At 40.3% G+C, this 25,276-nt stretch overlaps 1 long non-coding RNA gene and 1 other non-coding gene across 3 annotated transcripts in view; one reads left to right on the forward strand and one right to left on the reverse strand.

Annotated features, from left to right (window-relative positions):
* The window catches only part of LOC116556405, a 400,504-nt gene that overhangs the window by 146,521 nt on the left and 228,707 nt on the right, over positions 1–25,276 (reverse strand). The gene's annotated exons all lie outside the window — the stretch shown is intronic.
* Positions 8,960–9,021, forward strand: LOC116556445. The gene has a single exon (XR_004270995.1). It is a non-coding gene; the product is annotated as a U7 small nuclear RNA (small nuclear RNA).

Here is a 25,276-nt window from a genome sequence, read left to right on the forward strand (position 1 = left end):
TGTGTCTGACTTATTTCACTTAGCATAATGTCCTGCAGGTTTATTCATGTTGTTGCAATTGACAGGATTTCTTGCTTTTTTATGGATGAGAACTATGCTGTTGTGTCTCTTTCTGTGTGCATATATATATATGTATATATATATCTCATTTTCTTTATCCATTTATTCATTGTTGGACATTTAGTTGGTTTCTATATCTTGGCAATTGTGAATAATGCTGCAATGAACATGGGAATGCAGATAGTTCTTCAGAATCCAAATTTTATTTCCTTTGGGCATATACCTAGTGGGAGTGACTAAATTTTTTTGTGTGTGTGATGGAATCTCACTCTGTTGCCCAGGCTGGAGTGCAGTGGTGCCATCTCCACTGACTGCAACCCCTGCCTTCTGGGATCAAGCAATTCTTGTGCCTCAGCCCCCCAAGTAGCTGGGACCATAGGTGCCCACCCCTATATCTCACAAATTTTTGTATTTTCAGTACAGTTGGAGTTTGACCATGTTGGTCAGGCTGGTCAAACTCCTGACCTCAAGTGATCCACCTGCCTTGGCCTCCCAAAGTACTGGGATTACAGGGATGAGCCACTGCATCCAGCCAAAAGTAACCAAACTTTTAAGGTGGACTTGTACTGATCCTACTTCTGCAACTATTGATTCACCAATCTGTACATGTCCAAGCTTCCTCTGAGCGAGAATTCAATTCATTGACCAGTTGCTATTCAGTATGGAGCCTCTCTGTTGGGAAGACCTTTTATGGCTATGTTCCAGGGACTATTTTTCCCACCATAAGTGCCTTGGGTGAGGGATCACTCTTTGAGCTAATCACCTGTGGTCACAATGGCAGGTCACATGCGCATATCAGCATGGTGACTTTTCCTTGGGAAACCTCTGAAGAGGCTGCAAGCAGAGAAGATGCTCAGCTCCATGCCCCGTACGTGCTCTTTCCCCCATCCCTTACCACTATCTTGGCCACTGAATGCAACGCTTGCACTAATTTTTTTTTATGGTCATTTGAGCAATTATTGTCACTCCCAACTAAAATATGCCAGCTGTGAAAATGTGTGAGAATGTAAACTAAACCATCTGGCTCTTCTGAAAAAAAGGAAGAGAAAATAAGAACTCTTCCTACTTCAGTGTATGACTTAGAGCCTTTCGCATTACTTAGGCAGATGTGGTTAGCTTCTTTTACTGTAAATTTACTATGGTTACAGTAATACCTTATGTGTCTGGGTCATTTCCTTTACAATGATCAAAACAGTCATAATAAAATTAAGACAGTGGAAAAATTAGTTGTTTCTATATGTAGGCAACACATAAACTCCTTTTCACTGCACAATAGTTCAGACAAGTTTAGTGGCTATTTTTGTATAATCTATAGAGAAATAGAGAAGGGTAGTTATAGAGCTTATATCATCCTGTCCTTAAGCTGGCCTAAATACTAGATTGGTCATTTTTTAGTCCAGTAGTGCCACCACACCTAGCTAATTTTCATATCTTTAGCAGAGACTGGGTTTCACCATGTTGGCCAGGCTAGTCTTGAATTTCTGACTTCAGGTGATCTGTCTTGGCCTCCCAAAGTGCTGGATTACAGGCGTGAGCCATCATGCCCAGCCTACAATACATTTTCTTTTCTCTTCCCTCCCCTCCCCTCCCCTCTCCTTTCCTTTTTCTTTTCTTTTCTTTTGAGACAGAGTCTTGTTCTGTCACCCAGGCTGGAATGTAGTGGTACGATCTCTATCTCAGCTCACTGCAACCACCGCCTCCCAGGTTCAAGCGATTCTCGTACCTCAGCTTCTCGAGTAGCTGGGATTACAGGCATCCACTACCATGCCTGGATAATTTTTGTATATTTAGTAGATATGGGATTTCTCCATATTGGCCAAGCTGGTCTCAAACTCCTGACATCAAGGGATCCGCCCATCTCAGCCTCCCAAAATGCTGGGATTCCAGGCATGAGCCACTGTGCCTGGCTAATACATTTTCTTTAACCACCCATCTGTCGATGGACATTTAACATGTTTCTACCTCTTGGCTGCTATGAATAATGCTTCACTGAACATGAGAGTGCAAATACATCCTATTTTTAGTTGTTTTGAATAAATATTCAAAAGCGATACTGCTGGATCACATGGTAGTTCTATTTTTAATTTTTGAGGAATCTTCAAACAGTTTTCCACAGTGTCTGCACCATTTTACATCCCCACAAACAGTACATTAAAATTCTAACTTCTTCACATCCTTGTCAACACTTGTTATCTTCTGTTTTATTTAATGATGCTATCCTAAAAGGTGTGCAGTAATATCTCATTGTAGATTTGATTTGCATTTCTCTGATAATTAGTGATGTTGAACATATTTTCATATAGCTGTTGGCCATTTGTATGTCTTATTTGGAGAAATGTTTATTCAATCCTTTGCTCATTTTATTGAAAACATGGGTTATCAGTTATTTTTGTTATTGAGTTGTAAGAGTCTCTTATATATTTTGGATATTAATCCCTTAACAGATACATGGTTTGCAAATATTTTGTCCCATGTCATAGGCTGACTCTATTGATAGCTTCCATTGCTACACAGAAGCTTTTTAGTTTGATGGTGTCTCACTTGTCTATTTCTGCTTTTGTTGCCTGTGGTTTTGGGGTCACATCCAAGAAATCAGTGTCAAGACCAATGTTATAAAGGTTTCTCCATGTTTTCTTCTAGAGGTTTGATAGATTCAGGTCACACGTATAAGGTCTTTAATGCATTTTGAGTTGGTTTTTGTGTATGGTGTAAGATAAGGGTCCAATTAAATTTTTTTTGCAAGTGAATAATGTTTTCTCATTTTTTTAAGTTGAGTATTGAAATCTCCCACTATTATTGTATTGTTTTCTATTTCCCTATTCAGTTCTATCAATGTTTGCTTCATATAATTAGGTCCTTGGTTATTGGGTGCATATATGTTTATAACTGTTTATCTTTCTGGTGAATTAAAAAAAATTTAATGTTATCATTAAACAGTGTCCTTCTTTGTCTTTTGTAATGTTTTTGACTTAAAGTCTATGTTATCTCTCTTTGACTTCACTGATTCTTTCTTCTGCTTGACTAAGTCTGCTTTTGGGCTACTATAACACAACACCTTACACTGATGGCTTATGAACAATAGAAATTTGTTTTTCAAATTTCTGGAGACTGAAAAGTCCAAGATCAAGGTGACAACAGATTTGGTGTCTGGTGAGAGCCCACTTCCTTCTGTGAGGGACATCTTTCCACTGTAACTTCACATTGTATTCTGCAGCTCCAGAATTTTTGTTTGGTTCTTTTTTATATTTTCCATCTCTTTGCTGACATTCTCATTTTGTTCATGTATTCATTTTCTTAATCTCTTTAAAAGCATCTTTATATCATTATCTTGATTTTTTTTTCAGGCAATTCATATACATCTGTTTCTTTAGGGTCATTTTTTGGAGGTTTATTTTGTTCCTTTGATTGGGCCAGGTTTTCTGTTTCTTTGTATGTCTTGTAACTGTGTTAGAATCCATACATGGACACAGGGAGGGGAGCACTACACACTGGGGTCAGTTGGGGGGAAATAGGGGAGGGACGGTGGGGGGTGGGAAGCTGGGGAGAGATAGCAAGGGGAGAAATGCCAGATGTAGGTGATGGGGAGGAAGGCAGCAAATCACACTGCCACGTGTGTTCCTATGCAACAATTTTGCATGTTCTTCACATGTACCCCAAAACCTAAAATGCAATAAAATAAATAAATGGGAAAAAAAAATAAATTAAAAAAAAAAAAAGAAAGAAAAAACAGCCACCTCTCCCAGTCTTTATGGGCTGACTTTGAACAGGAAAATACCTTCACCAAGTATCTCAACTAGAGATTCTGCTGGGGAGCTCTCAAACTTTTTCTTTGGGTATATTCTGTCTGTATTTGAGCACATGAATTCTGAGTTAGAGGGATTTGCCAGTTTATTTTTGCAGGAGTTCATACAATCTTGCTCCCTCTGGTGACTGCAACGCTGAAGGTTTTCTGGAGCTGCTCCAAGCTGCCCATTTCTCTTGGTGTTAGCAAACTCCAGGCTTGTAGCATATTCCAGGTCCTGTCAGTGCTCTGAGTCTAGTGATACTTAACCAGTGCCTTGAGCAGCCCCCAGAATAGTTGGAATATAAACATACATATAATTCTCTTTCTACCCCAAGAAGGAGGCTACGGAGCTGTATTGGCCTCTATCTGCTATACCACAGGTCCTCCTAAGCAGTATCAAGCTGCCCAACTTTTTCATTGTCATTGGTCCCTATACCTCTATATTGTAAGGTCCTGTCAGTGCTCTGAGACAGGTGAGACAGAAACCAGTCCCTTGGCGGCTCCCTGCAAAACCAGAACGTTGAATACATGCTCCAACACTTTTCCTTCCCAGGGAAAAGCCGGGAGTTGGTGGTTTTCTCCTACTTATTTTGCATTGAGCCAGGAGGAGCAAGTACATCAAGTGAGTGCTGCAAACCTTCACCTTTGTTCTCAGCAGCCTTCAGCCTGCACTCTATCCTGTCAGCACTAAGATTCAGGTAAGACAGAAACCAGTCCCTTGAGCAGCCCCATGAAAGGTCTGAATGTTGGATGTCTTCTGGCTAGTCTTCTCGTTCCCTCCCCAGGCAGAAGCCAGGAGCTGCAAATTTTCTCCTGATCATTCACACTGAAATGGAAGAAAGGACTACGGCGAGTGAGTGCCATGAGATTTTCTACTGGCTGCAGTGAGGCTGGTACTGTATTGCCTTCCCCTGAAGAGCAGGAACCTCCTAACTGGTTTCTGGTTTTCTTATGAGGGGAACTGATTTATGTATTCTCATTGATTCAGTGTCTCCCTGCGGGGAAGTAGAGTCTGGTGCTTTCTGTTTTGCTATCTTGCAAACATAACTCCTTAAGTGGTTTATATCTTATGGTTTGCATCTTAATTTGCCAACACTCAGGAAAGTACAAATTTTACTGTATGAAAATTATACATAATTATGTGTATAAATTATACTTGAATGAATATGATTTAAAAATAATAACAGGGCCGGGCGCTGTGGCTCACACCTGTAATCCCAGCACTTTGGGAGGCCAAGGTGGGTGGATCACAAGGTCAAAAGGTCAAGACCATCCTGGTCAACATGGTGAAATCCTGTCTCTGCTAAAAATACAAAAAATTAGCTGGGCATGGTGGCGTGTACCTGTAATTCCAGCTACTCAGGAGACTGAGGCAGGAGAATTGCCTGAACCCAGGAGGCGGAGGTTTCGGTGAGCCAAGATAGCGCCATTGCATTCCATCCTGGGTAACGAGCGAAACTCCGTCTCAAACATAAATAAATTAATAAAATAAATTAATAAGAAATTAACATAACCAAAAAGTTTTTAAAATTCCATGCAACTATATAACCTAAACTCTCCTCGATATTCTCCCTTGATACTCAGCAATTTATATATCATTAAGTTCTATTTAAAACATGGCTTTGCCGGGCGCAGTGGCTCAAGCCTGTAATCCCAGCACTTTGGGAGGCCAAGGCGGGTGGATCACGAGATCAAGAGATCGAGACCATCCTGGTCAACACGGTGAAACCCCGTCTCTACTAAAAATACAAAAAATTAGCTGGGCATGGTGACGCGTGCCTGTAATCCCAGCTACTCAGGAGGCTGAGGCAGGAGAATTGCCTGAACCCGGGAGGCGGAGGTTGCGGTGAGCCGAGATCGCGCCATTGCACTCCAGCCTGGGTAACAACAGCGAAACTCCGTCCCAAAAATAAATAAATAAATAAATAAATAAATAAAAATAAAACATGGCTTTGCCTGGATAAAATTTTCTTTTGTTTATTTATATTTTTGGGGAAGAGATGATGGGGTTTCACCATGTTAGCCAGGCTGGTCTTGAACTCCTGAGTTCAAGCAATCTGCCGACCTCGGCCTCCCAAAGTGTTGGGATTACAAGTGTGAGCCACTGTGCCCGGCCAAAATTTTCTGATGTATGGTCCATGCTTACCTCTGCTTTAAATATTTTTTTTTCTATTCTCAAGTATGTTTTTAAACAAATTCTAAAATTTTCAATACCATGGAGAAGTCATCATACAAGGTTCATCACTTCTAAATAAAAAGTAAATTTCATTCTACATTCATCACTGCTTTCTCAGTGCCTAAGAAATGTCTGGTACATAACGTTCAGTAATTTAAAATATGTAAATGAATAGAATGTTTTTTGACAATTCACTGTCAAAGTGGTTAAGAAAATTAGGCCTCAGAGTTAGCTCCTGTTTTTTTTTTTTTTTTTTTTTTTTTTTTGAGACGGAGTTTCGCTCTTGTTGCCCAGGCTGGAGTGCAATGGCGCGATCTCGGCTCACCGCAACCTCCGCCTCCTGGGTTCTGGCAATTCTCCTGCCTCAGCCTCCTGAGTCGCTGGGATTACAAGCACGCGCCACCATGCCCAGCTAATTTTTTGTATTTTTAGTAGAGACGGGGTTTCACCATGTTGACCAGGATGGTCTGGATCTCTTGACCTCGTGATCCACCCGCCTTGGCCTCCCAAAGTGCTGGGATTACAGGCGTGAGCCACCGCGGCCGGCCAGCTCCTGTTTTTAAATCTTGACTTGGCCAGTTAGAAGCTGTGTGGTCTTGGATAGTGTGAGGCTCATTACTTCTGTTTGCAAAAAGGGATAATAATAATAATGCTTACGTCACACGTAAAGTGCTTGGCTTAATGAGAGCCTAACAAATGACACATTTCCCTTGTCTAAGTGTAGTTATTCAAATAATAATTTCTCATCAATTCTTTTCGACATATTTATCTTAATTGGCTGATTACTAGCAATCTGTGTTCACTCCAATCAACTTTGAGGGGACTTGAAATGCCAACTAAACTGTTTCTTTACAGTGTTTTACTTTTATTCTCAAATACAATTATTTTACTCATTTCCAGTTTCAGTAGTTGATAGAATCTAGCAAATGACTAACATAAACTAGGCCTTCAATAAATGTCGTGTTCCTTAATCACATATTTATACCACTGTTTTTCACTTTCTCAAAGTTTTTCATTTGGCACAAGAACTACATGAGAGTGGAGCCATCTGATCTCATCTATTCATATATCATTTCACTTGCTTTCCTCTTCCCAAGCCTGACCCTAGCAGGCTTCTGGTCTGATTTCCTCTTGTTTCTCTAGTTTTAGTTTCTGGGAGGCAGCTTCTGGCTCCAGCCTCTGGCTCTGTTCTCTTGGGTTCCTCACCTTAGCTCTCCTTACAACAACTATTACTGTGGAATCATAGGATTTCTTTCTCCTCCATGCCTCACCCACCATCCACTGTCATAAAAGAAATTGATATCCTGCAGGGCCAGGTGTCGAGTGTGTTTGTTATATTGCCTTCAGGCTGCTGTTTTATTTTTATTAACAATAATTTATTATATATGTATGTATGGTATATTATTAAATATATTTATGTTGTAGGAAAAACCAGGTTCTTGTCACATGACCAGGAAAGATTAGGCTTGCAAACACTTTGACGGGTGAGGAAGAACAGAATTTATTGGGTGAAAAGGAAAAAAACACAACAAAATGCGACGAAGTCCTGCTAACGGGCTCTCCACCTCACCAATTAAACCCCAGGTTTCCACACAGAACGGGAGGGGCCAGGCTCCTTCCCACTGCAAATTGCACAAACTTCTGTGGCTCCACCCCATTCTCCCAGTGGACAGGCTGTTTGGAAATTCTCCAGGGACCTCTTTATACTTGGCTGTCTCATGTATACATAGTAATATATAAAATTTAATATTTCTATAATAATTTATTTCTCTGGCAAATATTTATATACTTATAGGAAGAAAATATTACAAAATAAGCTCCCCCTTATCTATGAATCTAAGCATTTTCTTTTTGAACTAAAGGTTTGCTCATTGCTCTAGGGTGATGTATATGTGACTGAAAATTACTTGGTAAAATTTAAGTAGCTCCTAAAGAATGTGGTGCTGAAATCAGCTTAGGAGTCCTTCTCTTCTTTCTTTGAAGCATGCCTACCAGAAGCTTCTAGCAGGGGGCCACACTATGAGAACTACTCACAGTTTTACTCCTACTCTAGTTATCCTCACTTAATGCAACTCAAAATTTGCATAAATCAACAAAGCTTCAGAATGCATTTCTGCTGCTCTCCAACAAGACCTGGAGACTGACACTGCTTCCATATGATAAAAGCAGGTAGACAATTTAGGTTTATTGAACCACAAACTTTTGTGACAGAACCAATTTCCTTCTTTTTCATTCTTCCCCATTTAGGTAAGGCATATTTTTATTTGTTTGTTTTATAGCATAATATTACATTAATTTTGCCTTGAGATGAAGTCAAAATTAGCAACAGAAAGTTTTCTTTATCTTGTAGACTCTCCATCTGAAGAGGAACGTAATGCTGGACAGACCAGACACTTCATTTCCAGTAGAGTTAGGGCTCAGCAGAAATTGATGTGGTCAGGAGGGGACGGAAAAAAGACCGTAAGAGATGGAAGGGATCTGATGCCATCCCTTCTGAAGCACATTCCATTCCAGTCAGAAAGGTGATAAAAAAATGGAAAGACTATTTTAAGCCAATGGCTCTCAAGCTTTCGTCTGTATCAGAAAACATAAATTGTTGAGTCCCATCACCAGAGTTTCTGAAGCCTTAGGTCTAGGGCCACTGGAGAACTGAAATTTCTAGAAAATTTTCAGGGTATGCTGGTGTTGCTGGTCTGGGAATCACGTTATAAGAACCACTGTCTTATACCAATCCCAATACTCCAGGTCTATGTATACATGCATAATGTAAGACTCTCTTTTGGGTAACACACTGAACTTCTGTAAGCTTCTGGATATTATTGTCATAACTATGGGTTACACATTGCAGTGGGATCATTATAATTCTCTTAAAATATTTTAATCTGTGTTCAAAAACAAAACTCTTGGCATCCAACTTAAACTATCAAAGCCTCAGCCCCCATAGTCATGGCTCTTTTAGAATTTGTCTAGTGGGTTTTCTGGTGAAAACTAGACTGCCCCCAAAAAGCGTTGGCTCCCCTTTATCACTGACCTTTGCTTGAGTCACTTTCTAGACATTATTAGAAGGCAACGAGGAATGGAAAAACACATATTAAACTGATATCCCACATGCTAACTGATCCAGATTCAAACGGTAACAGAGACAACTGAAGACTGAAAATAAAATGGCTTCCTGTTGATAGCATCCTGGTCTTGCTGCTTTTGTGTTCTCATTTTGAATACAGAATTTCTGCGCTTTTAAAAAATTATGGCATGTGACCATGGATCAACTGCTATAAAGTTGAATTTGTATAAGGAGCATGCTGGGTAACCCAGGAAACACATTCATCCTCATCGTAGTAATAACGCATTTCCTATGTGCCAAGTGCCATACGTTTTATGGGTGTTATTTCATGTACTCCTCAGAATAACCCTGCAAATGGATACTACACTTATACAGGAGGAAACAGGCACAGAGAGGTTGAGGTATGTACTGAAGGTCACACAGTAAGTGGCACAGGCAGGATGTGAGCCTAAGTAGTCTGCATCTGTCCGAGCACTTAACCACTAAGATATACTAGCCCTGATGATTCCATAGACTCAGCTACTTTATCTCTGGCTTCATGCCTTCAATTTCCCTTTTAAAATTTTTCTTTTATTTTATTTTTGGTACAGAGTCTTGCTCTGTCACCCAAGCTGGAGTGCAGTGGCGAAATCACGGCTGGCTGCAGCCTCAACTTCTTGGGCTCAAGCCATCTTCCCACCTCAGCTTTCTGAGTAGCTGGGACTACAGGCATGCCACCACGCAGAGCTTTTTTTAAAAAAAAATTTTTTTGTAGAGACAATTTCTTGCCATGTTACCCAGGCTGGTCTCTAACTCCTGGGCTTAAGTGATCCTCCTGCCTCTGCCTCACCTCTTAAAGTACAGGAGAGAGCCACCGCTCCCAGCCCAGGAGTCCTGCTCTGTCGCCTAGGCTGGAGTGCAGTGGTGTGATCTGGGCTCACTGCAACCTTTGCCTCCCGGGTTCAAGTGATTCTCCTGCATCAGCCTTCTGAATAGCTGGGATTACAGGTGTCCACCACCATACCAGGCTACTTTTTGTGTTTTTAGTAGAGACAGGGTTAACCAATGTTGCTCAGGTTGGTTTCGAACTCGTGACCTCAAGTGATCTGCCTGCCCCAGACTCCCAAAGTGCAGAGGTTTCAGCTGTGTGCCTCTGCGCCTGGCTCCAGTTTCCCTTCTTGAAGCTCTGCCATCTTCCTCATGTGCTCTACTGCTCAGAGTTGAGATGGACTGACCCAGTCATGATCTTCCAGTCCTTCCTAATGTGTCTTCTCATAGCGTGCACCTCATAGAGACAAAGCGCTCACTTTAGGATGCCACAATTAGTTGGTTACATGGCCATCTTTTTGGGGGGACTCTTTAAGGGGATATGTCTTATTCCTCTGTTATATCCTCCTCTACTTACACTAGACCTGGCACATAGGAAATGCCAATTAACCAAAGATATATCACAACCCTTTCTCCACACTCTTTATTCTCCTTCATTGCTTTATTTTTCAAAGTACTTAGACCTCTTAATATACTATGTGTTTTTTAATTTAAAAGTTTTGTTTACTACTTGGCTGTAAGACATGCTTTTTTGGTTTTAATGTATAGGACAATTTTCCAAAATGTTTGTACCAATTTACATTCCTACCAGCAACGTATGAGTTTCCAAACTGCTCCAAATCATTGCCAACCCCTGAAATTGACAAGTCATTTTAATTTTAGCCAGTCTGCTGATGTAGGGTAGTGGTATTCCACTGTGGTTTTAATGTGCACTTTTCCATTAGCAACTTTTCACGTGCTTTGTGGTCATTTGTATAGCCTGTATTGTGATAAGGCTGTTGTATTCAAGTGTTTTGCCTATGTCTTTTAAAAGTTGTGTTGTCTATCATTTTCTTATTGATCTGTAGATGTTCTTTATATATTTTCTACATGAATTTTTTCTATACAAAAGAATTTACATATATTTAAAATGGACTCAGCCATTCATTCCTTTCTAATAAAAATATATAAATGTCTGTATAAAAAATACATAATTGACTCAGCCAATTCACTCCTGAGTTCAGAGAAATTAGTAATGTGATCAGTTATATATGTGTATAAGAATGTTTGTAGCGCCGGGCGCGGTGGCTCACGCCTGTAATCCCAGCACTTTGGGAGGCGGGTGGATCACGAGGCCAAGAGATCGAGACCATCCTGGTCAACACGGTGAAACCCCGTCTCTACTAAAAAAATACAAAAAATTAGCTGGGCATGGTGGCACGTGCTTGTAATCCCAGCTACTCAGGAGGCTGAGGCAGGAGAATTGCCAGAACCCAGGAGGCGGAGGTTGCGGTGAGCTGAGATCGCGCCATTGCACTCCAGCCTGGGTAACAAGAGCGAAACTCCATCTCAAAAAAAAAAAAAAAAATGTTTGTAGCAACTTTATTCCCAATATCCCAAAACTGGAAACAATAAAATATCCAGGAGAACAATAAAAAATTTAGCATATTTATAATATAGACTATAACACAACAGATAATAAATTTCAGTTATGTGCTACTACATGATGAATCTCAGATAAAATTTTAAGTAGAGGAAGCCGACACAAAACAGTACCTCCCATATAATTCCACTACTGTCTTTCTTATATATAATTTCATTAATTATATGGAATGTAGTGTTTTGTGTCTGATTCGCTCAAAAAACTAATATACACTGATAAAAATAGATTAATAGTTATCTTTGGAGAGTTATTATTTTTTGAAGGGAAATAAGGAAACCTCCTGAAAGGCTGGAAATATCCTATCTCTATCTTGATATGGGTGTCGATTACACAGGTATACATAAATATGTAAAAGTTAATTAAACTGTGCCTAAGTTTTTATCTGTTATATCCCAGTTAAAAACAAAGCTTTTCAAGAATGTTTTTTAAAATATACATATATATATATATATATATATATATATATATATATATATATTTAAGTCAGGCATAGTGGCTCATGCCTATAATCCCAGCACTTAGAGATCACCAATCTGCTAAGGCAGGTGGATTGCTTGAGCCCAGGAGTTCAAGACAAGCCTGGCCAACATGGTGAAATCCCCTCTCTACAAAAAATACAAAAATTAGCTGAGTGTGGTGGTGCATGCCTGTAGTCCCAGTTACTCAGAACTGGGACTGCGGTCTCAAGAATCACTTGAGCCTGAGAGGTCAAGACTGCAGTGAGATGTGATCACACTACTGTACTCCAGCCTTGGCAAAAGAGCAAGACTCTGCCTCAAAAATAAAATAATATATTTATTTCCTGCCTCCTCCATCTTGCCTCGTGAGGGCCAGGACTTCTGCCTGTTTTGTTACTATTGTATACCCAGTGTCTATGTTAGTACCTGTTATATAGCAGGTGTTCAATACTGAATGAATTGACATGCTAATAATGCATGTGTGCCTGCTCAATGTCCTTATTGAAATTGCACCCTGTGTTAGGCACAACCAGACTTTTATGTTTTATCTACTTCAAACATCCTCCTGGTTAATCAAATCACATTTAGAAAGGATTAGTCTGTAGAAAGAGCCCGCATAGAGATTTGTGTGAGAATGAAAACCACACTGGCATTATTCTGACAGGCAGCTGAGCAGTGATGTGTAGTTCCCAGGGCTTCAGAGAACACCACAGCACATTTCTAGTGAACATGTCTAGACAACTGAGTAGTTGAATCATATGCACAGTTACAGGAACCTGAGGAATCGTTGGCCTGTAATCAAAACAAGGATTTTAACAGGACTTCAGCAATAAATCTATAAAAAGGAAGACAGTGAAGAGGAAGAGTGAAATATATACAAAAACTTAATATAAGACAAAGGCGGCATTTTAAATTTTATTGGGAACTTGATCGTTAGTTTGAAAAATAATATTAGGATAATTGGTTATGCAGAAAATAAGTTAGTTTCTTATGCATGCCTTGAATGAAATTAAATTCTGGATAGATTAAATATCTAAATGTAAAAAAAAATCTAAATATTTTAAAATATTTAAAAAATATTTAGGAGAACTACCTGTATCTGTAAGAGTATGGAAGACACATGCTATAACATTATAGGAAGTCTAAAAGAAGAGAAAAGATCAACAGGTATTTTATATATATATATAATAGATATACATATATATAATATATACATTAAAAATATATAATATATATACATAAAATATATATATATACATAAATATACATATATATATTTGGAGTGAATGTAACAAAGAGTCAATTTTCCTTGTAAATATAAGAGCTTTTAAAGATTGATAAGAAAAAAAGAAAATAACCTAATACAAAAATTTGCCAAATATATGAAGAGAAAATTCAAAGAAAAGCGTGTAAGTAAAAATGTTAAATCTCCCTAGCAGTCATAAAAATACAAATTAAAACAATAAGATGCCATGATTTTATCAATAATTGGCAACAACAATTTGTTTTTCCAGTTTTCTTGGTTCTATAGTGCTTTTTAGACATAACCATTAAATGCCTTTGGAAGAGGCCAGGTGTGTTGGCTTGCGCCTGTAATCCCAGCACTTTGGGAGGCTGAGTAGGGCTGATTAGTTGAGGACAGGAGTTTGAGACCAGCCTGGCCAGCATGGTGAAACCCTGTCTCTACTAAAAATACAAAAATTAGCCAAGCATGGTGATGCCCACCTGTGGTCCCAGCTACTCAGAAGGCTAACGTGGGAGGATCGCTTGAACCCAGGAGGTGGAGGCTGCAATGAGCCGAAGTTGTGCCACTGCACTCCAGCCTGGGCAACAGAGCAAAACTCCATCTCAAATAATAAAAAATGAAATAACAATAATAATGATCCATGTCTTTGGAGGAATAAAATGCAATTTAACATTTCCTCTGAGAATTGGAGGACTGATGGTTAAAAACTTCAAATACGTAGTGCAGGTTAGGAATGTGACAAGGAAGAAAGGCAGCTCCATAAAAATAAAAATGCAATACCTCAGTCTCCTACTCCTAGCTTATAGGATGAAACCCACTTTGAGATTCTGCTTTTCAATGCCCTGTCTCCACAACCTCCATACATTCTTGCCTCTCAATATTTGCTGGGAACAAAATCTTAAAGGAATGTTTTTATTTACCACTTACTAAGTAAAAATAAACAAAACTTGTAACTAAGGCAACGAGAAGATAGCATGCCCTTTTTTTAATGTTTATTTTTTATTTTTATTATTTATTTACTTATTTGAGACAAGGTCTCGCTTTATCACAGGCCACCTTCTGCGCTGAAGCTATGCTCCCTCCCTCCTCACCTTCCCAAATAGCTGGGATTACAGGAGCCCGTCATTATGCCTAGCTGATTTTTGTGTTTTTAGTGGAGACAGGGTTTCGCCATGGTGGCCAGGCTGATCTTGAACTCCTGGTCTCAAGTAACCTGCCTGCCTTGGCCTCCCAAAGTGCTGGAATTGCAGGTGTGAGCCACTGCACTTGGCCAGCATGTCCTTTTGATTGTACGACTGAGCATTGTGTAACAGGTCCCCCCAAGGACCTGTTTAGGGGAATGTATTTTTATTTAACTTGCTATTCACTATTGATTAAAGGTCTAAACTTTGTGAAGTTACATATTAATTTGTAAGTTTTTGCCTGTTAGCAAAATGAATGATTTCTGTTCGAGGGAAAAAGATAATCCTAATGATTATGGTTCTATTGTCCTGTAGGATATTAATCAATCTTTAAACCTAATCTAAACTTATTATAACATTCTTTTTCAAATTTTTATATATACTGAGTTTCTCAAATATTCTTTGGATCAGCTTTATCATCATGCTAATTCTCTCATTAATGAATTAAACAAATCCTCATATAAGTCATGTTTTGAATTTTTTGAAAATGTTCTTTGGCCAGGCATGGTGGCTCATGCTTTTAATCCCAGCACTCTGGGAGGCTGAGGCAGGAGGATCCCTTGAGCCCAGGAGCTCGGGACCAGCTTGGCCAATATGGTAAAACCCTGTCTCTAACAAAAATGCAAAAATTAGCCAGGTGTGGTGGCATGCACCTGTAGTCCCAGCTACTCTGGAGGCTGAGGTAGGAGGATGGTTTGGTTTGAGTCTGGGAGGCAGAGGTTGCAGTGAGCCAAGATTGTGCCGCTGCACTCTAGCCTGAATAACAGAGCCAGATCCTGTCTCAAAAAAAAAAAAATTAAAATTTTTTTAAAAAGAAAATATATTTTGTCACTCTCTTTTTAAAATTTTACCCAATCTTCGAAGCCCAGCTCAATGCTTGTGTTAGTCTGTTTTCACACTGCTGATAAAGACACATCCTAGATTGAGTAGCTTATAAAGAAAAAGAGATTTAATGAACTCACAGTTCCACGTGGCTGGGGAGGCCTCACAAGCATGGTGGAAGGTGAAAGGCACATCTTACATGGCAGCAGACAAGAGAATATGAAAGCCAAGCAATAGGGGAAACCCTTTATTAAACCATCAGATCTCATGAGACTTACTCACTACCATGAGAACAGTAGTGGGGAAACTGCCCCCATGATTCAATTATCTCCCACCAGGTCCCTCCCACAACACATGGGAATTATGGGAGCTACTATTCAAGATGGGATTTAGGTGGGGACATAGCTAAATCATAACAATGCTCATTTTTTCCCCAATGAAAATATATATATATTTTTTAATTTCAAAAGGTTTTTGGGGAATAGGTGGTATTTGGTTACATGGATAAGTTCTTCAGTGGTGATTTTTGTCAATACTCATTTTCCCAAAGAAAACTTGCTTAACTCCTCCAGATGATCTCTTTCTGCTCTAAACTCCTATAGTAGTGTTTTTCAGCTAGGCATCTTAGGGTTTCTTGAAGGTGTCAGGGAAGTTAGGGAAAGAAGAAAGATGAAAAGTGAAGGAAAAGAAGTAGTGATGGTTGATCAAACGGAACTTATGTTCCTTTCCCTCTCCTTTCCCCTCCCCTCCCCTCTCCTCCCCTCCCCTCCTCTCCTCTCCTCTCCTTTCAGATAGAGTTTTGCTCTTATAACCCAGGCTGGAGTGCAATGGCACAAACTTGGCTCACTGCAACCTCTGCCACTCAGGTTCAAGCAATTCTCCTGCCTCAGCCTCTTGAGTAGCTGGGATTACAGGTGCCCACCACCATACCCTGCTAATTTTTGTATTTTTAGTAGAGATGGGGTTTCACCATATTGGTCAGGCTGGTCTTAAACTCCTGACCTCAGGTAATCCACCTGCCTCGGCCTCCCAAAGTGCTGGGATTATAGGTGTGAGCTGCTATGCCCAGTCTGCTGCTTTTTTATATATTGCTTTTCTTGTAAAATAATTTGGAATCCCCTGTCTTATAGCAGGAGTCAGAAAACTGTACCTGTAAAGGATGGGAGAAAATAGTTTCTAACTACCCATTTAACAAGGTATTAATAGCCAAAATATGTAAGGAGCTCAAACAACTCAACTGCAAAAAAATCACACGTAATTCAATTTTAAAATGGGCAAAAGATCCAAATAGACATTTCTCAAAAGAAGATATACAAATGACCAACAGTTACATTAAAAAATGCCCAATCATCAGAGAAATGCAAATCAAAGTACAGTGAGATGTCACCTCAACTCAGTTAAAATAGCTTTTATCAAAAACATAGGCAATAATGAACACTGGTGAGAATGTGGGGAGAGGGAAACTCTTGTATGCTGGTGGTGGGAATGTAAATTAGTACAGCCACTGGGAAGAAGAGTATAGAGATTCCTCAAAAAACTAAAAACAGAGGTGCCATATGATGCAGCAATTCTACCACTGGGTATATATTCAAAAGAAAGAAAATCATCATATAAAAAAGACATCTACACTCCCATTGTATTAGCCTGTTTTCATACTGCTGATAAAGACATACCCAAGATTGCGCACTTTACAAAAGAAAGAGGTTTATTGGACTTAGAGTTCCAGATGGCTGGGTAGGCCTAACAATCATGGCAGAAGGCAAAGAAAAGCAAGTCACATATTGCACGGATGACAGCAGGCAAAGAGAGAGCTTGTGCAGGGCAACTCTGATTTTTTTTAAACCATCAGATCCATGAGACCCATTCACTATCATCAGAACAGCATGGGAAAGACCTGCCCCCATAATTAAATCATCTTCCACTGGGTCCTTCACACAACACATGGGAATTATGGGAGCTATATGATGAAATACGGGTGGGGACACAGAGCCAAATCATATCATTCATGTTTACTGTGGCACTGTTCACAATAATGACAATATGGAATTGACTTAAGTGTTCATCAATAGATGAATAAAGGAAATGTGGTATATATACAGAATGGAATATTATTCAGCCAAAAAATATATTAAATCCTTTGACCATGTTTGATTTTGGCAAAATAAAAAAATTTTAAAAAAAGAAATCCTGTCATTTGCAGCAACATGGATGGAACTGGAGGTCATTATGTTCACTGAAATACCGCATGTTCTCACTCACATATGGGAGCTTAGAAAGTAGATCTCTAGTAAAGACATGGAATCAACCTAAATGCCTATCAATGGTAGACTGGATAAAGAAAATGTGGTACATATACACTATGGAATACTGATATGGTTTGGCTGTGTCCCCACCCAAATCTCACATTGAATTGTAATAATCCCCACATGTCAAAGGTGGGGCCAGGTGACATCTTACATACTGTTCTCATAGTAGTGAATAAATCTCACAAGATCTGATGGTTTTAAAAATGGGAGTTTCTTTGCACAAGCTCTCTTGCCTGCCACCATGTAAGACATGACTTTGCTCCTCATCTGTCTTCCACCATGATTGTGAAGCCTCCCCAGCCACATGGAACTGTGAGTCAATTAAACCTCTTCCCTTTATAAATTACTCAGTCTCAGGTATGTCTTTTTATTATTATTGTTGAGATGAAGTCTCTCTCTGTCACCCAGGCTGGAGTACAGTGGCATGATCTTGGCTCATTGCACCCTCCACCTCTCAGGTTGAGTGATTCTCCTGCCTCAGCCTCCTGAGCACCTGGGACTACAGGCGCATACCACCATGCCCTGCTAATTTCTCTTTATTTTTAGTAGAGACAGGGTTTCATCATGTTGGCCAGGCTGGTCTCAAATTCCTGATCTCAAGTGATCCACCTGGCTCAGGCTTTCAAAGTGCTGGGATTATGAGTGTGAGCCATTGCACCCGGCTCTGGTTTGTCTTTATTAGCAGCATGAGAATAGACTAATATAGTAAATTGATACTGGTAGACTGAGGTGCTGCTGTAAAGATACCTGAAAATCTGGAACCAACTTTGGAATTGGGTAACAGACAGAGACTAGAACTCCGAAGAGTTTTCAGAGGGCTCAGAAGAAGAGAGAAAGATGTGGGAAAGTTTGGAACTTTCTGGATACCTGTTGATTGGCTTTAACCAAAATGCTGACAGTGATATGGACAATGAAGTCCAGGTTGGGGTGGTCTCAGATGGAGATGAGAAACTTCTTGGGAACTGGAATAAAGGTGACTCTTGCTGTGTTTTAGCCAAGAGACTGGCAGCATTTTGTCCCAGCCCTAGAGATTTGTGGAACTTTGAACTTGAAAAAGATGATTTAGGGCATCTGGTGGAAGAAATTTCTAAGCAGCCAAGCATTCAAGGGGTGGCAGGTACTGTTAAAAGCCTTTAGTTTCACGTATGTACAAAGATAGATATGTAATTGGAACTTATGTTTAAAAGGGAAGCAGAGCATCCGAGTTTGGAAAATATGGCTGACAATGTAATGTAAAAAAAAAAAAAACCATTTTCTGATGAGAAATTCAAGGCTGCTACAGAAATTTGCATAAGCAATGAGGAGCCAAATGTTAATCACAAAGACAATGGGGAAAATGTCTCCAGGGCATTTCAGAAGTCTTTAGGGAAGCCCCTCCCGTCATAGGCCTGGAGACCTAGGAAGAAAAAGTTGTTTTGTGGCTGGTCCCAGGGCCTTACTGCTTTGTACAGTCTCAGGACTTGGCGCCCTTCCTGCCAGCCATGGCAAGAAGGGGCCAACATAGAGCTCAGACTGTTGCTTCAGAGTGTGCAAGCCCCAAGCCTTAGTGGCTACCATGTGGTGTTAGACCTATAGGTGCACAGAAGTCAAGAATTGAGGTTTGGAAACCTCTGCTTAGATTTCAGATGTATGGAAATGCCTAGATGTCCAGGCAAAAGTCTGTTGCAGGCTGGGATTCTTTACGGTGAACCTCTGCTGGGACAGTGCAGAAGGGAAATGTAGGGTCGGAGCCCCCACACAAAGTCCTCATTGGGGTACTGCCTAGTGGAGCTGTGAGAAAAGGGCCACCATTCTCCAGACCCAAGAATGGTAGATCCACTGACAGTTTATCCTGTGTGCCTGGAAAAGCTCCAGACACTCAACGCCAGTCTGTGAAAGCAGCCAGGAGGAAGACTGTACCCTGCAAAGCCACAAGGGCAGAGCTTCCCAAGACTATGGAAACCCACCTCTTGCATCAGCGTGACCTGGATGGGAGATCATTTTAGAGCTTTCAGATTTTACTGCCCTGTTGGATTTCAGACTTGCATGGGTCCTGTAGCCCCTTTGTTTTTGCCAATTTCTCCCATTTGGAATGAGTGTATTTACCCAATGCCTTTACCCCCATTGTCTCTAGGAAGTAACTAACCTGCTTTTAATTTTATGGGCTCATAGGCAGAAGGACTTGCCTTGCTTCAGATAAGACTTTAGACTGTGGACTTTTGAGTTAATGCTGAAATGAATTAAGACTTTGGGGGACTGTTGAGAAGGCATGATTGATTTTGAAATGTGAGGACAAGAGATTTGGGAGGGTCCAGAAGCAGAATGATATGGTTTGGCTGTATCTCCCCTCAAATCTCACCTTTGACACCACACCTAAACCCCATGTGTCAAGAGCGGGTCCAGGTGGAGATAATTTAATCACGGGGGTAGTTTTCCTTCATACTGTTCTCATGGTGGTGAATAATTCTCACCAGATCTGTGAGTTTATAAATGGGAGTTCCCCTGCACAAGCTCTCTTGCCTGCTGCCCCGTAATATGGGACCTTGCTCCTCATTCACCTTCTGCCATGATTGTGAGGCCTCCCCAGCTATGTGGAACTGTGTCATTTAAACCTCTTTCCTTTATAAATTACCCAATCTCAGGTATGTCTTTATTAGCAGCATGAGAGCAGACTAATACAAATACCATGCTAGCATAAAAAAAGAATAAGATCATGCCCTTTGCAGAAACATGGATGGAGCTGGAGAGCACATCATTAGCAAACTAATGCAGGAACAGAGGACCAAATATTACATGTTTTCACTTATATGTGGGAGCTAAATGATGAGAACACATGGACAGACAGAGGAAACAACACACACTGGGCCTATATGAGGGCAGAGGATGGGAGGAAGGAGAGGATCAGGAAAAATAACTAGTGGAAACTAGCTTAACACCTGGGTGATGAAATAATCTGTACAACAATCACGTATGTCACAAGTTTATCTATATAAAAAACCTGAACATGTACCCCTGAATTTAAAATAAAAGTTAAATTTTTTAAAAAAGAAAGTTTTATAAAGATAGAAAGTAGAATGGTGGTTATCAGAGGCCAGAAAAGTTAGGGACAGGTGTAATGAAGAGAAGTTGATTGTGTACAAATGTATGGTTTGATATAAGAAATAATATCTAGTATTAGATAGATCAGCAGGGTGACTATAGTTTATAATAATTTATTGACTATTTCCAAATAGTTAGAATAGAAGAATTCAAATGGTTCTAGCATAAAGACAAATATTTAAGGCGATAGATATCCCACATACACTGATTTGATGTTTATAAATTATATGAGTGTATTAAATTGTCAGCTGGGCGTGGTGGCTCATGCCTGTAATCCAAGCACTTTGGAGGCCAAGGCAGGTGGATCACCTGAGGTCGGGAGTTCAAGACTAGCCTCACCAACACGGTGAAATCCCGTATTTAAATAAATAAATAAATAAATGTCACATATACTTCTACACTATGTATATCTATTATGCATCAATTAAAAAAGAAAACTATCTCTGTAAATAGATTACAAATATTTTGAACTTTGTAGGCTATGTGGTCATTGTTACAACTACCAGACTCTGCCATTGGGGGCCAGGTGTGATGACTCACACTTGTAATCCCAATACTTTGGGAGGCTAAGGCGAGAGGATCACTTGAGGTCAGGAGTTTCAAACCAGCTTCACTAACATGATGAAACCCCAACTCTACTAAAAAAAATACATGCACCTGTAGTGCCAACTACTCAAGGGGCTGAGACAGGAGAATCTCTTGAACTTGGAGGTGGAGGCTGCAGTGGCCAAGATCATGCCACTGCACTTCAGCCTGGGTAACAGAGTGTATTAGTCCATTTTCACATTGCTGATAAAGACATACCTGAGACTGGGCAATTTACAAGTTCCACATGGACTTACAGTTCTGTTTGGCTGGGGAGGCCTCACAATCATGGTAGAAAGTGAAAGGCATATCTCATATGAAAGCAGACAAGAAAAGAAGAGCCTGTGCATGGCAACTCCCTTTTTAAAAACAATCAGATCTCATGAGACACATTCACTATCATGAGACCAGTGCAGGAAAGACCCACCCCCATAATTTAATCACCTCCCACCAGATTCCTCCCACAACACATGGGAATTGTGGGAGTAACAGTTCAAGATGAAATTTGGGTGGGGACACAGTCAAACCATATTACACAGTGAGACTCTGATTCAACAACAACAACAAAAAAATCAATCCTGTTCTTGGAGAAAGAAAGCAGCCATAGACAATATATAATTAATCAGTATGACTGTGCTCCCATAAAACTTTATTTATAGGTACCAATATTTGAATTCCATATAGTTTTCATGTGTCTCTTTATATTATTTTGATTTTGATTTTTTAGCCAATTAAAAATGGAACCTGGGTCAGTGACATGTGCTGTAATCCCAGTACTCGGAAAGTTGAGGCATGAGGATCATTTGAGCCCAATTGTTTGAGACCAACTTAGGCAATATAGTGAGAATCTGTCTCAAAAAACCAAAACCAAACAAACAAAACCCAACAACAATAAAATAAAATAAAATAAAATAAAAGTGGAAGAACCATTCTTAGCTTGCAGCCTAGATTTGGCCTGTGGCCCATAACTTGTTAAGCCATGTCTTTCTAAAGGGTTTACGGTTCATATAATTCTTTACTAAGTCATTTGCAGTCTATATTGTTATTGTTTCATGTCAAGGTCTTATGTCTTTAATTGGGTTGTAAGTTTTCTGAGGGAAAACTTACATCTCATACTTCTTTGTAAATGCACAAAAGGCCAAGTTCATTGGTGAAAAGCTAGTGTGATGAATGTTGACTAGAAGAATCAATTTTGCCCATGATGATCTTGGTGACAGGAAGCTGTGGATGGTGGGAGATTGGTGCTTTAAGTAGGTGAAAGATCTACACAGAAACAGAACAGAAGCCTCAGGAAAATCCTTGAAAGACAGCAAGAAATGGAGTTGGATGCAACACTGAACTTTTATGAAGATGGAGAGCAACTAGGAAGTAAATGTCTCTTTTTCATCCAAGCCATGAAATCAAAGTCAAGTCAGGGAGGAAAAGCCAAACTCCCATGCAGTTGCATTTCTGCAATGCTCCAGTATATATTTTTGGATCAAAATAATCACAAAGGAATTAATAAGTATTTCCACAACTGCTCCTTTGGCTACAGTGCACCTTACTACCTTTGACCTAGTGCTCCAAATGGCTCTTCAAAATGCAATCTGAAATTCATCATTTTCAAAAAGCCTTTCCCTCTTTCCACTTCACTCCCATTCCCACCACAGATACAAACACCACCCCGCCCCCCCACACACACACACTGCCTTCAGCAGGCCTTCTCTAGCACAGGGATAGTTATTATCTTTCTGTTTACTGTGTCTCAGACAGTGGCTGATGCACTGGAGGTCCTCATTGAGTTGTTTTGTTCATTGTTTTTTTTTTTTTTTTTTTCAGGTAGGATCTCACTCTGTCACCCAGGCTGGAGTGCAGTGGCATAATCTCAGCTACTGCAACCTCCACCTCTTGGACTCAAGTGATTCTCCCACCTCAGCTTCCTAAGTATCTGGTACTACAGGGACATACCATCACACCCGGCTATTTGTAGAGATGGGGTTTCACTATGTTGCCCAGGCTAGTCTCAAACTCCTGGGCTCAAGCAATCCACCAGCCTTGGTCTCCCAAAGTGCTAGGATTACAGGTGTGAACCACCAGGCCTTTTTTTTTTTTTTTAATGTAGTTTTTAAATAGAACTTCTTCAAATCCAGCCATTCAGAGAAGCACCTTGTTTTTTATGTATTTTTGTCTTTGTTGCCTAGGAGCAGGGAAGAAGGAAAAATGGAAAAGAAACTAAAGGCAGATTGCAGTGCAAATCCTCTGTAGATCCTTCCTTTAAACACTAGAGCAGTGCTCCTCAAACTACCATTGCTGGACCCCACCTCTAGAGTTTCTGATTCAGGAAGTCTGGGAAGGAAATCAATATTTTACATTTCTAACAAATTCCTAGGAAAGGCTGATGCTGCTGGTCTGAGACCACAGTTTGAGAAACAGTGCTTGAGCTCTACTACTGCTCTATACCATGAAGAAGTTTGGGAAGATTGTCTTCTGACTTAGTGACTTCCATTCCTATCATCTACGTTCCATCTCCAACCTCAGATTGCTAATTCCTCTTCCCAGCCTCATATTATCATTGTCCTCTAGGTAGGTTGCTTTCAAACACCAAAAAAAAAAAAAAAAAAAAGCACATTAGAAGGCTTCATATTGAAGTAAAAATAAATAGTAAAGCTTTCTTTTACATTAAAAAATTAACCTTTAAAAGGGGGTACAGGCCAGGCACAGTGGCTTGCACCTTCCCAACACTTTGGAAGCCCAAGACGAGAGGATCCCTTGAGCCCAGGAGTTTGAGACCAGCCTGGGCAATATAGTGAGACTCCACTTCTATAAAAAATAAAATGTAAAAATAAAATATTTTTTAAAAACAGGGAGTATACTTGTGTAAGCTAATAAAATGAAGCTCCAGGAAGAGAGCTTCAGAGCTTACGGGTGAAAAAGAAGCTTTGCCTACAGGAAATTACACAATCCAAGTCACACCTACCACTTGGGGATACATCCATCTCAGGCGAGATATTAAGGTATTAAAGCTCTTCATGGATCATAATTTTATATCACTATCCTTTGAAACCACACATCTTGAGTTCTGCTTTTTGTAGCTCTGTGGTGATAACTGGGACCACAAACAGATATAATACAAAGTCACAATTCCTAGGTGCATGGAAATCAGGGAGATGGGACTGTGGCTGGGAGTATCTGAGAAGTGGAGGGAGGTTAAGATCTGAAGAGCTCAAGGGGTAGAGGGGAAGAGAAGGTTCTTTCTTAGGAAGAAGTAACTGCAGCCTCAGAGTCAGAGGGATAGGGAGAGAAGGCTGGCAGTGTTGGCTGCAGGGAACTGTGGGAGAAGAAGTGAGAAAAGAAGGAAGATGGCAGAATGCAAGGACTTTGACAAGCAAGGAAATTTGACCTGGATAAATTGGGTTCTGATTGTATCTTATACAATCTCCACAAGATGACCAGAATGACATTTCTAAATGCAAATATGACCATGCTTTGCCACTGCTTAAGTTCTTCAGTGGCTCCCAGTGCTGTCAGGATTGAATTGAACTCCTTAGCAGAATCTCGGATCCTGCATTCCTCTGTAGTTCCCACTCCAGAAACATCCCTGTCCCCATCTCTCTCTCTCTCTCTGTCTCTCTCTTATTCTCTCCATGTCTCTCTCTCTCTCTCATACACACACACACCCTGTCCTTCAACAGTGTTGCCTTCGTCCTTCTGGGCTTTGCACACTCTCTCACTTCTGCAGGCTTCAGCTTCCACACCCTCTGCCTTCCCTCACACTCTCACCTGATTTAAGACTCTCTTTAGTATACTTATTCTAGGACTCAGAAGAACGGTGTTGCTGGGCATGGTGGTGCTTGCCTGTGGTCCCAGCTACTCAGGAGGCTGAGGTGGGAGGATCGCGTGAGCCCAGAAGGTTGAGGCTACATGAGAGCAATGGTGGCACCACTGAACTCCAGCCTAGGCAACAGAGTGAGCCCTGTCAAAAGAAGGAAAGAAAGAGAGAGAGAGAGAGAGAGAGAAGGAAGGAAGGAAGGAAGGAAGGAAGGAAGGAAGGAAGGAAGGAAGGAAGGAAGGAAGGAAGGAAGGAAGGA

The sequence above is a fragment of the Sapajus apella genome, unplaced genomic scaffold, assembly GCF_009761245.1.
Source record: "Sapajus apella isolate SASKATOON/1434 unplaced genomic scaffold, GSC_monkey_1.0 scaffold16, whole genome shotgun sequence".
Lineage (NCBI taxonomy): Eukaryota > Metazoa > Chordata > Mammalia > Primates > Cebidae > Sapajus > Sapajus apella.